The sequence below is a fragment of the Nyctereutes procyonoides genome, unplaced genomic scaffold (assembly GCF_905146905.1).
Source record: "Nyctereutes procyonoides isolate TBG_1078 unplaced genomic scaffold, NYPRO_anot_genome, whole genome shotgun sequence".
In the NCBI taxonomy this organism is placed as follows: Eukaryota; Metazoa; Chordata; class Mammalia; order Carnivora; family Canidae; genus Nyctereutes; species Nyctereutes procyonoides.
The window spans coordinates 16222984-16239835 of record NW_026575125.1 but is presented as its reverse complement, the minus strand read 5'-3'; positions in this window follow the sequence as shown (position 1 = coordinate 16239835).

Sequence of the window (16852 nt, the reverse complement as noted above, 5' to 3'; positions counted from 1 at the left end):
CTGAATTAATTAACCTTGCAATCACTCTATCCTGAGTTTTCTTGTTAAATAAGATAACAATTTCCTTTTTCCTTAAGCTTCGTTCAGTGGGGTCTTTAGCCCTTTGCAGTCAAAAACATCCTAACTGATAAGTCATTTCTGGTATAAATACAAAAGAGCAATACTTTAGCTCCATTTTATGTTAAGTAGACTTTTGTGCATTACTCTAGAGCTTAGCTATGAGGATAAAAAGATGAGTAGAATCGAAACGTATGTGAAGGGGAAATCTCTTATACAAAATAACTTGAAGAGAGAAAAGGCTATCTTCAGCTAAATGTTTTTGTGCAGATAACAATGACATCAATGGTCTTGAATTATTTAATACCTTGTTCCACGGTGTCATTTATGAGCAATGTCTTTTGCAGTTCAAGATTAGAAGCATCTTAACTTTGCATTTCATTCACCTTAGTCACATAGTTTTCAATCATCTGTTTTTCTATGTTGGCTATGCTTCAATTTATCTTTTCAATTTATTAAAACTTCTTTTTTGTACCTGAGCAAATACAGCAGAATACATGCAAAATGCAAAAGTAGAGAATATGTAAAAGTAAATAATCACCCCCAAATAAATAATCCACATCTAAAGCATTGGTTTTACTATATGAAAAGGTAACAAAGCAAGTAAAAATGAGCTGAAGATGACCAGCAAACTATGACAATAAAACTTGGGAATAGTTCTATGAAATGAAAAAATATATTTAAAAGTATTTCTTTCTGAGGTGAAAGTGATATGGCATTAATGGGCTTGGGGAATGAGTTTAGATGCTGAGTGGGGGCTTGAAATAGTACCAGGGAAAACTATAGTTCATCAGCAAGGGCTGGAAAACTAGAAAGAATAAGTAAAATGGAGCCAAGGAAGAAGATGAGATCATAAAAAGCAGTCTATTTGAGGTTCAGCTCTAAGATTTGTATAATCAAAGTAAAAATTTTTCCATTTCAGGGACTGGAGTTATGTTGAAATGGATTTTGATAAAACTCATCATTCAAACTTTATGAGTACGACTCCATAATTGCTACCTATCCATTATATAGAATGTACCCACAGACTTCTGTTGGCTGAATTAGTTCTGACTCATTGGTATGTTTTTAGAACATTTAGATATATCGGTGGAATGAACATTTCAGGCAGTGTTGTCCAAATGCACCTCAATCAGAATACTTCAGTAGTTTCTGTCATTTCTAATCAAGCACTAAAACATTACAAACCACTTAAAACATTTCATAAAATAGGATTTGGTGAATTTTGTTTCTTTAATTTCAAAGGAATTTAGCAACAGCCTAAGATAGTTGTTATTGCTGTTTTTAATGTTAATAATACTCCCCTCAAGAGAAATAAATAGTGACCTGGTTATTTATTCATTCACTCAGCGTTTATCAGCATCGCTCCATGCAAAGCCCTGTAGTATACCAGGTGGGAAATTTTTTTTAATCTTTTTTTTTAGATTTTATTTATTTATTCATGAGAGACACAGAGCGAAAGAGAGAGAGAGGCAGAGACACAGGCAGAGGGAGAAGCAGGCGCCATGCAGGGAGCCTGACAGGGGACTCGATCCCGGGTCTCCAGGATCACAACCTGGGCCGAAGGCGGCGCTAAACCACTGAGCCACCCAGGCTGCCCCAGGTGGGGAATATTTAGATGAATCAGACAGGGACTTTGCCCATTCTGATATCACAGTTAATTTGACAACATAAAACACATACACAAACGACTATAACAAGAGATAGGAAGTAGTAAATGTTAAAGGAGATGTGGACATAAAATTCAAGGACAGTAAGAAAATATTGCCATGAGAGAGGTACAGGAAAGGCTTTGTGGAGAAAGTGCATCAATGCTGAATTCATTTCTTCTTTCAAGAAAAATGTACTAGGAAGGTCTCAGCCCTCACGGAAGGTACAATCCAATGGGGGAGACAGCTGACAAAAAGATAGAGATTTGAGAGTGGAACATTCCAGGGAAAGGGAAAGAGTTTAGTGAAATCAAGAAATGGAAATAAGGGAATGCCTGGGTGGCTCAGTTGGTTAGGCATCCAACTCTTAATTTCTGCATAGGTCATAATCTCTGCGTTGAGATCTCAGGGTCATGAGATGAAGACCTGTGTCGGGCTCCATGCTGATCATAGAGCCTGCTTAAGGTTCTCTCTCCCTCTGCCCCTCCCTCACCTGCTCTCAGGCACTCTATCTCTCTCTCTCTCTTTTTTGAGAGAGAGAGAGAGAGAAAAAAAAGAAATAGGGTCAGTGTGGCCACAGCATAATAAGAGGAGAGTGATAGGAGGTGAAGTCAAAGGGGTAAGTCAGATTCAAATCATGTAAGACCATATAGGCTATAGGAAGGAGTTTGGGTTTTACTCTAAGTGCTTTAGGAAGTCACTAAAGGGTTGTGCCAGAAGATAACATGATCTGGTTTGCATTTTTAGAAGATCCCTGTGGTTGCAGGATGGAGAAGGGATTGTAAGGAAGTAGTAGGAACAGGAACACCTGAGTAAGCAATGAAAAAGTTCAGGTGAGAGATCATGACTGAAATTCCATTGGTAACCAGAGAGAGAAGTGGCTAGATTCGAGGTCTGTTCTGAAGATAGATCCCAAAGACTTCCTGCTGGAGCAGTGTGGAGTATAAAGGAAAAGAAGAATAAAAGATGACCCTTAGGATTTTGGCTTATAAATGGTGGTGACATTTACTGAAATTGAGAAGGCCTGCAGTGGGAGTAGGGCAGAGGGAAGAGATAACAAAAATCCTAATTTGACCATGTTACATTTGAGATACATTTTGGACATCCACGTGGAGATAAGTAGACAGTTACATATACAAATCTGGAGATCACTGTAGATAAAAGGGCTGAGAATATAGGTTTGTGAATCATTAGCATATAGATGGTCTTTAAAGCCATGGACCTGGAAAGATCAGTAGGGATAAAGTGTTGATAGAGACCTAGATTGGACAGAGACCTAGGACCAAGCCCTAGGACACTTGAGAGATGAGAAGGTTTTCATAGGCAGAGATCAGAAAGGCATTTAACAGGAGGAAATGAAGTGAAGCAAAGCTCAGGGATGGCAAAGCGCTGAGCACGAGTGGGGAAGCATGGATAATCCATTTAGGGAGAGTCAATAATAGATACTAAGTCCTAGATTTGGTCCAGACTTCAATGGAAATCATGGAGGGTTTTAAATCAATGGAGTGATTCTGTCCCTGATCAAGTCAGAGTAACTTCTTTGTGATGCCCTTGTTGAGATACCACTAGAAACCCTTGACAAGATTGGCTTTTAAATCCTACCGGAAGACAACTGGAGAGCAAAGCAAAAGCAGGCAGATACTGCAGGGATCAACACTTGAAGAAAAGCATCAGCTCTTTGTGAATTTCCTGTGTTTATTTTATAGCCTCTTGCCTGAAGGCAAGTCCCACTCTTCACCTGGCAGGGCAGTGAAACTCTCTGTTTTCCTGGTTTGACAAATCCAAGGACAGAGTTTAGACTGAGGTGGGGGAGGGGATAGAAATCTGAATGGAGAGAGGCAGAAAGGGAGTACTTTTTTTAAAAAAGATTCATTTATGGGGATCCCTGGGTGGCTCAACGGTTTAGTGCCTGCCTTTGGCCTAGGGTGCGATCCTGGAGTCCCGAGATTGAGTCCCACATCCGGCTCCCGGCATGGAGCCTACTTCTCCCTCCTCCTATGTCTCTGCCTCTCTCTCTCTCTCTCTCTCTCTCTCTCTCTCTCTCTCTCTATGTCTATCTTGAACAAATAAATAAATAAATCTTTAAAAAAAGATTCATTTACTTAAGTAATCTCTACACCTAACATGGGGCTCAAAGTCATGACACCAAGATCAAAAGTTGCACGCTCCTCCAACAGAGCCGGCCAGAAAGGGAATACTTTAAGTCTGTGTTGAAACATTGACTAAATCTTTGGCTGATCCTGGAAGTACACATACAAGAGGGCAGACTCCAAGAAGTCCAGGTAAGGTTAAAGAAAAAAAAAAAAACACTGAGATTTTAGCTGCTGCTCACCATGGGGGAACCCGTTTGGAATTTGAGCTCAGCCAAGTTAACTGCCTGCAAAAACAAACAAAAAGTTCTTTTGGAAGAACAGAACAGAGTCCAGAATCTCTAAAAACATGTCATTTACAATATTCAGGACATAGTCCAAAATTATTAGACATATGAAGAAATAGGAAAGCATGACCCATACTCAAGAGAAAAAACAATCAATGAAGAAAAATCAATGGAGATGACCCAGATGTTGAAATAAGCAGACAAAGAAAATACACTTGTAATGAATAAAGCTGAAGAGTGAACTCATCCCTCTGTATCTTAGAAAAGTTGAACTTAAATCAGTGTATGAGATTAATTTGAGGATGCAGAGGCCAGAGATGGGAGAACAGTAAGGAAGCTTTGATGAGTGAGCAGTTCTATGGTTATAAAGATAAGAAAGATGGCAAAAAATTACTTTGAAAAGTATCATCTGACTATGGGAAGAAGTGAGAGGAATCAAAGATGACACTGAGGTTTCAAGTATGGCTGACTAAAAGAATAATAGTACCATGGGCAGAAATAGAAATGTCAATAGAGGATATAAAGCTTGGATATTAGATGACAAATTCAGCTTTCAAAACATTGAGTTTGAAGTGTTAAAAAGATATCAAGATGGAGTATAGAGTTTGCAACATAGAGTTCCAAATTCAAGATAAAGCTATGCAAAAGGTCAACATGAAGGCTAGGGAGAGTGATTTGGGGTCATTTAAAGAAGTGCCTAAAAAATTGGATTAAATTTTCAAGGAAAATGTCTATAGGTAGAAGATAAATAATATATAGTATTTACATATTGCTGCATAGCAAATCAAAATGCTTAAAACAATGACCATTCTTTTAGCTCATAATTCTGTGGGTTAGCAATTTAGGTTGGGTTCAGCTGGACATTTATACTGGTCTCTTACAGGCTCTCTCATGTATCTGCCACCAGCTGCCGGGTCAGCTTTGCTGACAGTTGTTGGAATTAGGTTGAAATAGATATTGATAAAACTCACCATTCAAACTTTATGTGTATGACTCCATAACTGCTACCTATCCATTATGTGGAATGTACATCTTTCAGACCTTATCTGAGATGGTTCATCTCTGCTCCATATGTTTTCTCATCATCTTGTAGTTTAACCCAGGTTTGTTGACATGAATTCCAAAAGAACAAGCAAAATATTTTAAGGCTCAGACTCGGAACCAGCAACACATTGCTTCTATCTCATTCTGCTGGCCAAAACTAGTCATCAGGCTGTCCCAGATTCAAGTAGTAGAGAGGTAAACTCCACACTTTGACGGGAGAAACTGCAAAGTCACATCACAAAGGGGCATGGATATAGAGAGGGGAATAATTTGCGGCCATTTTTGCAATCTACCAAAGTAGTCAAAGGACTTTGAATTTGCACACCCATGTTCACAAAAGCATTATTCACAATAGCCAAGAGGTGGAAGCAACCCTAAGTGTCCATTGACAGAAGAATGGATAAACAAATCATGGTATATACATGCAATGGAATGTTATTGGCCTTAAGAAGGAAAGAAATGTGCACATGCTATACATGGATGGACCTTGAGGACATTATGCTAAGTGAAATAGGCCAGTCACCTAAAAGATAGAAACTGTAGGATTCCATTTGTATGAGGCATTTAAAATGGTGAAATTCATAGGAACAGAAAGTAGAATGGTGGTGGCCAGAGGTGGGGGGGGGGAATGGAAGTTGTTTAACAAGTACAGAGTTTCAGTTTTGCAAGATGAAAAAGTTCTGGAGATCAGTTGCACAATAGTGTAAATATACTTAACACTACTGACCTATACCCTTAAGTGGATAAGATGGTAATTTTTACGTGATGTGTTTGTTATCACAATTAAAAATAAAATATCTGTGAAAAGATAGAATTTTGGATATGACCCATATTTGGGGAAGAAGAGGAAAAAGAGAACCAAAGGAAACAGATTTTGCCCAGTCTGGAACTAGCGGAACCAATCTAGCGAGTGGGATTTGAAAACGGTTCTCTACTCTTCTGTCTTTAAGGACCACGGTAAGATAAAGGGTTCTGGAATTGAGTCTTTCCTCAGTAAAGGAAAGAGGAGAGCAATCTGCTCATCTGGGTCCCTTTTCTCCAAGATTCTAGAGTTTACATGATTTATCCAATCATCCAGGCTTGTAATAGAGTGGTAGAAATTCCAACCCCAGATCCACTTCCTTTTCTTATCCCTGCCAGCCCCATCTCCTAGTTCTGGACCTCAATTCTGGTCTCTTGGCTTCACATCAAATTGATTATTCCCTGTTAAGGATACAGTCAGCCTCCAGTGTTTCCCAAAACCACAGCCCCATTTTGCTCCCAGAAAACAGACATCCCTCGGAGAGTGATACACACCTTAGAATGGTTCCAAAGTTCTGCTGCACTCAGGGATTTGTTTGTCTGGGCTGTCCTTTTGCTGACACAGAAGGGATAACTTTCTTGCTATCCCAGATGGCCAGATTTGCTTAGTTCTGCCTTGTTCCCTGCTTACTCACTACTACATTCAAGATGTCTTGTGGCCAGAATTGGAGTCCTCTTCTCACTTGAAACTGCTGAAGATGGTAAAGTCAGGGAAATGGGCATTCATCTGAACGGCCAAATGGGATACCAAAGTTTAGTAAAAACTTTAAGACCACCAAAATTCTATTCATAATCAAAATGCTATAACTGTCTCAAAAATTTACGGTTTGTGTGTTTAAACCAAGATCCAGACAAGGTCCACGCATTACATCTAGTTGTTTCTTTTAATATAAATCATTACCCCCTACCCTCTTTTTATTCATTTCAGTGACTTGTTGCAGAAACCTGACCAACTAAACCTGAAGACTGTATCACACCCTTTATTTTTGCCTATTTCTCTTTTGTTTTGTTAAAATTCATGATTTCAGTAGTGATACTTTACTTTTTAATTGAAGTATATAGTTGATACACAATGCTACATTAGTTTCAGGTATACAACGTGGTGATTGGACAATTCTATACATTATGCCGTGCTCACCACAAGTGTAGCTACTGTCACCATACATTGCTGTTACACCATTGATTATATTCCCTACGCTGTGCCTTTTATCCCTGTGACTTATTCATTCCATAACTGGAATACTGTGCCTTCCACCCCCCCTTTATCTATTTTGCCCGTCCCTTTGCCTCCTTCCCCTCTGGCAACCACCAGTCCTCCGTATTTATGGGTCTGTTTCTGCTTCTTTGTTTGACTTTGTTTTTTACATTCCACATATAAGTGAAATCATTTGGTATTTGTCTTTATCTATCTCTCTTATTTCACTTAGCATAATATCCTTTAGGTTCATCCATGTTATTTCCAATAGCAAGATCTCATTCTTTATTATGGCTGAGTAATATTCCAATGTACATGTATACCACATCTTCCTTATCCATTCACCTATCGATGGACACTTGGCTTGGTGCCATCCTTGGCTATTGTAAATAATGCTGTAATAAACATGGGAGTGGATATATCTTTTCAAATCAGTGCTTTTGCTTTCTTTGGGCAAATATACAGTTGTGGAATTACTGGATCATAAGATATATCTTTTTTAAATTTTTTTGAGAAATCTCCATAACTGTTTTCCACAATGGTTGCACCAATTTATATTCCCACCAACACTGCATGGGGGATCCCTTTCTTCCACTTCCTCACCAACACTTGTTATTTCTGTGTTTTTGATACTAGTCATTCTGACAAGTGCAAGGTAATATCTCATTTTGATTTGCATTTCCCTGATGATTAGTGATGTTGAGCATCTTTTCATATGTCTGTTGGCCATCTGTAGTCTTCTTTGGAAAAATGTCTATTCAGGTTCTCTGTCCATTTTTTAATCAGGTTATTTGTGGGGTTTTTTGGTGCTGAGTTATCTAAGTTCGTTATATATTTTGTATATCAATCCCTTATTGGTTATATAATTTGCAATTATCTTCTCCCATTCAAGATTGCCTTTTTGTTTGCTGATGGTTTCTTTCACTCTGCAAAAGCTTTTTAGTTTGGTGCATCCCCAATAGTTTATTTTTGCTTTTGTTTCCCTTGCCTTAGGAGACATATCTAGAAAATTGTTGAAAAGGCCAATGTCAAAGAAGTTACTACCTATGTTTTCTTCTAGGAGTTTTATGGTCTCAGGTCTCACAATTAGTCGCTAATTGAGTCTACGTTTATTTTTCTGTATGATGTAAGAAAGTGGTCCAGTTCCACTTTTTTGCATATGGCTGTCCAGTTTTCCCAGCACTATTTAAGTGACTGCCTCTTCCTCATTGTAAAATCTTGCCTCTTTTATCATAGATAAATTGACCGTATGAGTATGGGTTTATTTCTGGCCTCTATTCTGTTCGATTGATGTATGTGTCTATTTTTGTGCCAGTGTTGTACTGTTTTAATTACTACTGCTTTGTATTATATCTTGAAATTTGGGATTATGATACCTCCAACTTTGTTCTTCTTTCTCAATACTGCTTTGTATATTTGTCTATTTTCTTGCTCTGGTGTCATTTAATTTCTTTTTCTAGCCCCTTTTTCCCTGAAAACAGAAATTAGCTCTAGAGGGGCACAGTTCAATGGAACTCACTACCAGAGTGGAAATGTCTTATGATGTGCACTGATACCATAGTCACTAGCCAAAGATGAAAATTGACACTTGAAATGTGGTTAGTGGGATTGAGGAGATGCATTTTAAATTCTTATTTTATTTTACTTAAACAGCCATATGTGACAAGTGGCTATCATAATGGACAGCACAGCTCTAGATGCTTAATTGAATTCCACTTCCAAGTTCTTGAAAAGAAGACTTCATAGGGTTTTTTTTTGTTTTTGAAAAGAAGACTTCATAGGTTTTTTTAGTATATGATTCCCATTGCATGACATAAGAGGCTTAGAGTGTTTGGTTGTCCCACCTTTTCTGGTGCTAAGAGTGAGTGAGCAGTGAGTTCAAGTGGTGATAGCCTGATCCTTCCAGTTCAAGTTCCCTGTCCACTTTTCATATAATGGCTTCATTCATTTATAATTTTTGCCTAAATCAGTTCTTTCATTATGGATTTCAAAATGGTGCCTTTCTAAGTCTATCACTCTGTCTACACTTATAAGCCAAAATTCTTCTATAAGGAACTTGCATTTACTAATTTTATATGGTTGGTCCAAAATACAGTTTATACAAGAAAAGACATGATAAATCCTTAATTATTTCTCTTAATTGCCATTAATGGCTGGAGAGAAATGCAGGTGTCTTGCATCTATGCAAAGCTTCTGGGATTTTATCCTGAGCTATGGAAAGCCACTGTGGATTTTAAGCAGGGGAAGAACAAAATGAGATTTTCATTTTAGGAAGCACCCTTTGGCCATAGCATGGAGAATGAGTTAAAAGGAAAATTCCACAGGGAGCCGTCATAATACAGGCCAGAGATGGTGAGGACCTGAACTCTAGTGAGGGTGGTGGAGTAGAAGAGTTTGACAGAATCCAGATTGGAAAGCAGAATCAACAAAATCTAGCTGTCAAATCATATGGTAGACGGGGTGAGAGGGAACAGGGTAGGATGACAGGATCAACTCTAGAGTTGTAATTTGTTGAACTAAGTAGCTGGTCGTGCCACAAACCACCTTGAGAAATATAGGAAGAGAGGTAGAGAGAAGTTACTTTCCAAATGAAAAATGAAATCAGCCCAAACACAGACCTCTTGGACAGAAGGAATGATTTATGAAGCTGCAGCATAATTCTTTTCACTAGAATCTAACAAATAATAGTGAGTACATACTATACTCGGGAAAAATTGCTGATATAGGATCATCTGGATTCCAGAGATCTATAAATAAAAAGCAGGAGTTATTTTATTAGCATTAAGTATTTAACCCAAAGAAATTAAATTCCAGGCTCTATTTCTAATCCATTTTTAAACATGTTCCAAATTCCTATCTATCATTTTTTTCTATTGCTTACAGAGATGTACCTACTATTTTAGGAAGTCCTTAATAGTGGATAGAATGTTTTCAGAAGTGAAAAATGCTGTGCAACTGTATAAGCAAAAATCTCAGTGGTTGTATTCATTTGCTAGGGCTGCCATAATAAAGTACCACAAACTGGGGGGCTTAAGACAATAGAACTTTATTGCCCACAGTTCTAGGGGCTAGAAGTCCAAAATCAAGGTGGCAGCAGGGCCATGCTCCCTCTGAGAGCTGTAGGGGAATCCTTCCTTGCCACCTTCTGGCTTCTTGCCTCTTCCTAGCTTCCAGTGGTTTGCCAGCCATCTTTGGTGTTCCTTGGCTTGTAGATGCATCATTCCAATCCTCTGTCTTTACATGACATTCTCTCTGTGTCTCGGTCTTCATATGGATATCTTCTTATAAAGTCACCAGTCATATTGGATTAGGAGCCCACTGTACTCAAGTGTGACATCATTTTAACTAATTATATCTACAACAACCCTGTTTCCAAATAAGGTCATATTCTGAGGTACTGGATGTTAGGACTCCAATATATCATTGTTGAGGGACACAATTCAACCCAGTAGAGCAGTCTAAAGACCTATACTGAATTATGGAAAGAATAGTTTTCATTTGAAAATTATCTCCTTGGGGCAGCTAGGTGGTTCAGCTGATTAAGCGGCTGCCTTCAGCTCAGGTCATGATCCTGGAGTCCTGGGATGGAGCCCCAAGTTGGGCTCCCTGCTCTGTGGGGCATATACTTCTCCATCTCCCTTTGCCGCTCCCTCTGCTTGTGTGCTCTCTCTCTCTCTGTTAAATAAATAAAAACTTTTTTTTAAAAGAAAATTATCTCCTTTAGCATTATTTCAAAAGCATGATGTTGATTGCTCTTTGGAGAAACTGAAACTTAGTTTCTTTTTTTTTTAAATGACATTCACAGAATCTTGTTGTCTCTAGCAACGTGAAAAAAAAATAAAGAATAAGAAAGTGATAAGACATGCAAATGTATTTAGTAAAGATTGTTTAAAGTACTTATATAATTGTATTTTATGATACATTTCCCCCAAGCATTTTTCTGAACATTTTCTGAAAAAATTATAGTGCAAAACATTCATTCTTTATCAGAATGAAGCACTAATTATTGCTGACATTATGTATTAGAACAAAACAAGATAGTGTATGTAAACAATTTAACAGTTTGCAAGTACTCAATAGCTGTTAACTGCTATCAATATATAGTATTCTTAGAATTGCGATGAATATTAAAGAAGTTAATACCTGTGAAACACTTATAATAGTGCCTGACACATGGTATGTACTCAATATATGTCTAGCTTTACTGTCAACATCACCATCATTATATAAGATGGCAAAGTGTCTAGGCTTTTGGGTGGTCCAGTTGGTTAAGCGACAAACTTTTGATTTTGGCTCAGGTCATGATCTGAGGGTTGTGGGATAGAGCCCCAAGTCCTGAGTCACCAAGTCCAGCTCTGCGCTCAGCAGGGAGTCTGCTGGAGATTTTCTCTCTCCCTCTGCCGCTCCCCACTGCATGCACATGCTCGTGCACTCTCTCTCCCTCTCTCTTTCTCTAAAATAAAGAAATCTTTTAAAAAGTGTAAGACAGTTGAGTGTCCAAAACTGTGATCAGCACTTGAACTCAACATTTTCATATAGTTTCATTAGGTAGGGTTTCTTTAAATTTCATTTAAACTATAGAATTCATCCCTTATTTAGTGAACAAGTGTAGGTTATTTAAATTTAATTTTTTTGAAATTGTGCTAATTTCTTTTTTAATAAAGGGATTTTATATGCCCCCAAAGTATACATTTTATTTACTAGTTAACAGGAACATGACTTAAAAATAAGCTACTGAAATCATAATCAGTGTGTTGTGTGATAAAAATATACTTCATCTCCAAGTATGGTAGTATTCATCTACAGTCGATTTTTCCTGCAACAGATTTGATTTGACACTCCTTCATTCATACAATTTTTGTGATTAAACCTGCAGATTTCTCAAGTATATAGTTTTGGAGTTCAGTTGGTGGTCGAGGAACAGAGTTCCATTTAATTCCATAGCCTTTCTTCAAGTCACTTCCCCAGTCGAGGTCCTCTTGTGGGGCTGGTCTTACATCCAAGTCATTAAAAATGTCAGGATATTTTCTAAAGTATCTTTTCTAGTTGCAGACTCAAATGTACATTCAAAAAAACAAATACAAGCTTTTTAAAAAAATGTAACCACAATAACAGCCATGGTCTAAAACAACAGTTCCATTAAGTTTGGGTTTGGTGTTTTTCTTTCTTTTTCTTTCTTTCTTTCTTTCTTCTTTCTTTCTTTCTTTCTTTCTTTCTTTCTTCTTCTTTCTTTCTTCTTTTTTTTTTCATAGTGATGAGTACAAACCGGTGGTCCTTAGGTCTTAGCTTTAAAATGGTTTGTGGACTGAAAAAATTTGAGAACCACTGCTCTGACCAACCAAACTAAATTGATAGTTGTAAAACAGGAATGTTTATCCTCTGAAGGAATACTTTATACAGCAATTTTTGGTTAATGTTAAAGCAGCCGTTTTTAATATCAGTTTGAAAATGAAATTTTAATGTATTATCTCCCTCTTATGAATTACTGTTCATAAACAAGAACATTTAGTGGGTCTTTTCTGTTCTAGTAAAATGTAAACTGAAGGAAAACAGTAGCTTATTAAAGCTCCAAGAATGGCTTCTCAGTTCCTTGTCAAGTCTCAAAGTCCCATAATTCTTTCCCTTCAAACAACTCTGAAACAAAATGACACCTCTAAGGAGTAAGCATTTTGGAAACCAATAAAGGAAAACATTAAAGCATGTCTGACACAGACCTCTCCTCCACACTTCCCTGTTCTTCCCATCTTCCCTACATAAGTATGAGTCAGGTAATGTTAACTTTGAATCATACATTCGTTAGTTTCTTTTGAGCATTACATAAACAAAGTTTTGATCATAGCCTATGAGGCAACTGACCTGTAATCATTTGCATTTCAACACATGTGGCTTGAAAACAGAGCAGTAAGTTACCCTACATGCTCTTTTATTTGAATTCCACAGGAAGTTACTCACCAGATCATTTTTTGTGATCCAAGAATGCACTAAAGAAATAGATTATACCATAATAAAATGCTTACACAACAATAACTTTTGAGTGAAGCATTTAAATTACATTATGTATGCAGGAATACTCCCTTTCTGAAGTTGATAACAATACCTCCATTTATTGAGTGGTTCCCTATGGGGCAGGCGCTGTGCTCAATGCGATACAGATGTTTCCATTCAATCTTTCCATCAATCCTACCATGTATGTATTATTACCTTATTTTCAAATGAGGAAAACAGAGCTTAGTCTGCAAATATTTATTGAGCAACTACTATGTTCCAGACCCTGTTCTAGGCCATCAAGTTTAGGATTAGAGACATAAAGGAACCTGCAGTTGGGCACAGGCCTGTCTCAGCTCTTATCATGATCCCATATTGCCTTACTGAGAAGAATGTTAAAGAAGCAATTCAAGTATTTGTATCATAGAATGTCTTCGTCTTTGTTCTTTATAGATTTTATTACCATCTTTCCTCATAGGCAACTCTAGAATCATTGGCCTTTGTATCTGGAGGGGAACCTAGAGAAAAAGGATACTTACATTTTCCAACATTTGAATTTTATCAACTAAAATGTTCAAATAGATGTAGAAATTCCTGTTGTCTCTTGAGATGTGTCTCAATGAAGAAAATATTTTTTAAAAAGGATTTTATTTATTTATTTATTCATGAGAGACACACAGAGAGGCAGAGACATAGGCAGAGAGAGAAGCAGGTTCCATGCAGGGAGCCGGATGTGGGACTCCATCCCAGGACTCCAGGATCACGCTCTGAGCCAAAGGTAGGTGCTCAACCGCTAAACCACCCAGGCATCCCAATGAAGAAAATATTCTTAATTTTTATTTGGGAACTTTAAAAACCTACAAAATTCATATACATGGAAGATATGTCACCATGTATTTTGTTTGATTACTGTCTTATGTGAGATAAAATTTGAGCCTAAGTTTTATCTTTCTTTCTCTCTGTGAAGACATAGTCTCTAGCAATTACTTTTTCCTTTTTTGTGAAAAATAAATATGCTTCAGATAATGTGAAGGGAAAAAAAACTCTTCAGAGAGATGATGATGATTACACTCTATGGGTTTTCTATAGTAGTAACAAAGCTATATGTAATAGAGCAGTGAATTTTGGATATGTGTAAGAAAGAGATTGTGCCACGATCTGTAGTTAGTCATCTTGTAACTTTTCCAGACTGATGGAACTCCATTTTTTGAACAAATGTTATTTTGTTAAGTAAATGCCCATTTAAACTTCTATACAAAGGTTGTAATTATAGCAGGAAATTGTTGGGGACAGGGGAAGTTAAATTTGGTTGTCTTGTCATACATCAGGAATGATTTCTTGGAAGTCTAGTCCAGATTTTCGACTGAGGTTTGCTGTTTCCCTTTGCTGTAGTTTCAAGTAATAACTTTCCAATATTTTGGTTCTGAGTGGGAGATTTATGCAGGAGGTGGGGCATAGAATCAGACTTTTGTGCTGATTTTGTACCAAGGAGCTCCAAAAGACAGTGGAATGTGAGGATATCACTTAACATTGTATTATGACATAAAAGGCTCAATGTGAAACTTCTAAAGGAGTGCTGTCCTCTAGAACTATAGTGCTTATCTTGACAAGTAAGCCCCATATATAAAATGTATAGTAGCTATATGAAGACATAAAAAGAAACAGGTGAAATTAATTTCAATAAAATATTTTATTTAACTCAATATATTCAAAATACTATTTCAACATGTAGTCAATAGAAAAATTATTACTGAACTACTTTATATTCTTTTTTTGTACTGAGTGTGTGAAATCTGGTGTGAACTTTACACTTACAGCACATCTCATTTGTGACCAGCCAATCTTATTTTAATTATTTCAAGAGCCATGTGTGGCTAGTAGCTACCATATTAGCCTGCACAGGGTGATCTCTAGAGGCAGCTTCTTTGAATAACTAAGAGTTTTCCTTTCTTAAACGGGAAAGCAAAAAGTACTCCTGTTCAGGGTAATATCAACTTATATGTTCAAATAACTCTTTTTACCACCACCTACAAGAAATATCCCCCAGGTTCATTTGATTTTCTCAAATTATCCCACCCAGGGAGAGTGGTTGCACCACTTTTGGATTTTAAAAGAAATAAATGAAAAAAGGTTGTTAACAACAACAAAAATTCACATTTCTCTTTGGACAAAAGGAAAGAGAATGGTGTTTTTCTAAATCAATTCACAAATACTTATCAAGTTGATCCTATGTGCAAGACGGCTGTGCTAGTGGTAGACAGCACATTATTAACAGTTCATTTCATTCTTAATTCCTGCAATATGAGTACCGGCCACAGTAACTTCGTTTTAGAAGTATTCTTCTAGTTTTCAAGGTAAAAAGAATAAAAGTTGATACCGAAATCAACTTTTCAGTATACAACCTGATTTATTACTGTGGAATAATTTGCGCGGGTTAGTGTTAGACACATAATAACTGCCTCCTTAAATACAAGGTATGTTTTTACTCAAGCAAGAATCTCAGTTGTAATAACTGATCAGTTTGGTGGACTAATTTACCTTAAACTAACCAAATTGACCAACTTCTTTTCGCTATAAGGAATGGTAATGTGGGTTTGCAATGTAAATGAAAGAAAGAAAAATTAGGCACTTCCTACATAAATATAAAGCAACGCACAACTCCTTATTCTTAAACTTCTGTGAACTGGTTTTACCGTCCGGAATTACGGAGACCGTGCTGCCAAATTAGCTGAGTCTGGGTCCAGACTGGATTTGCAGCACTAGAATCAAGCATGTTGGGGGAGGTGACACAATCACGAGCTAAGTCCTCCCCACCCCCCGCCGCACAGACCACGCTGAGCCTGCCCAGATGTTGCTCAACCCTGAGCTGTCCCCCTGAGTCCAAGGCTGCGAGAGAGGGCGTACGGCGAGGACTTCCGGCCACCTCCTTGGGCCCCCTAAACAGATGGAGTCGCTTCTGGTGGCCACGAGGCTCCCGGGCCTCGAGCTTGTGCCAGAGGGCGTGCAGGCGAAGGCAGCAGAAAGATCCGAACACCTGCCTTCTTCGGGCCCAGTGAGAAACCTTGCACCGCCCGCGCAGACCTGGCCCGCCAGGAGTGGGGCTCTAATCTCAACCTCACACCTGCCTTAGGGAGGAAGACAAGGGCTCTCCAGGTGTCTGGGTCCCGGGATGATGAAAGCGAGCTGTTAAAAGGCGTGCACCGGAAGCGCAGCGGGGGACGCGAGGTGGCCGCGGGGCGTGGGAGGACCGGGACGCCTGGGCCCAGGCCTGAGGGGATGAAGGCTCTGGCCTTCCCGGAGATTTCCCTTTACTTTTTTTCCTTCTCCTCATAGAGAGGGTTGGCCAGTGGCTGCAGTAGCTTTCCACTCAGCCCAGCGACTTTTACAGAATTTTGCCCAGGCGCACGGAGTCCGCTAGGCACCTGGCGTTGGGAACACGAGGTGGAACCGCACCTCCCCCACTCCCCCACCCCAGCGGCACAGTCCCGACGCCCAGGCCTCTTCCCACAAACTCTCAGTCCTTCTGGATTCCGTTGCCGTATGGGGATAGGTTTTCCTTAACCCAGGGCTTCCCTATCTTGGGCTGGAGGAGTTAGGACCTCCCTCGCTTTCTCTCCTCCACCCTGGGCCAGCCTGATTTTTTAATCTAATCTTTTATTTAGAGTCAACAGTGGAGCAAGAACCCCAGGCTCCTGCCAACAAGATATTTTAAAATAATTCCCCAACCTCTGCTGAGTGGGGCAG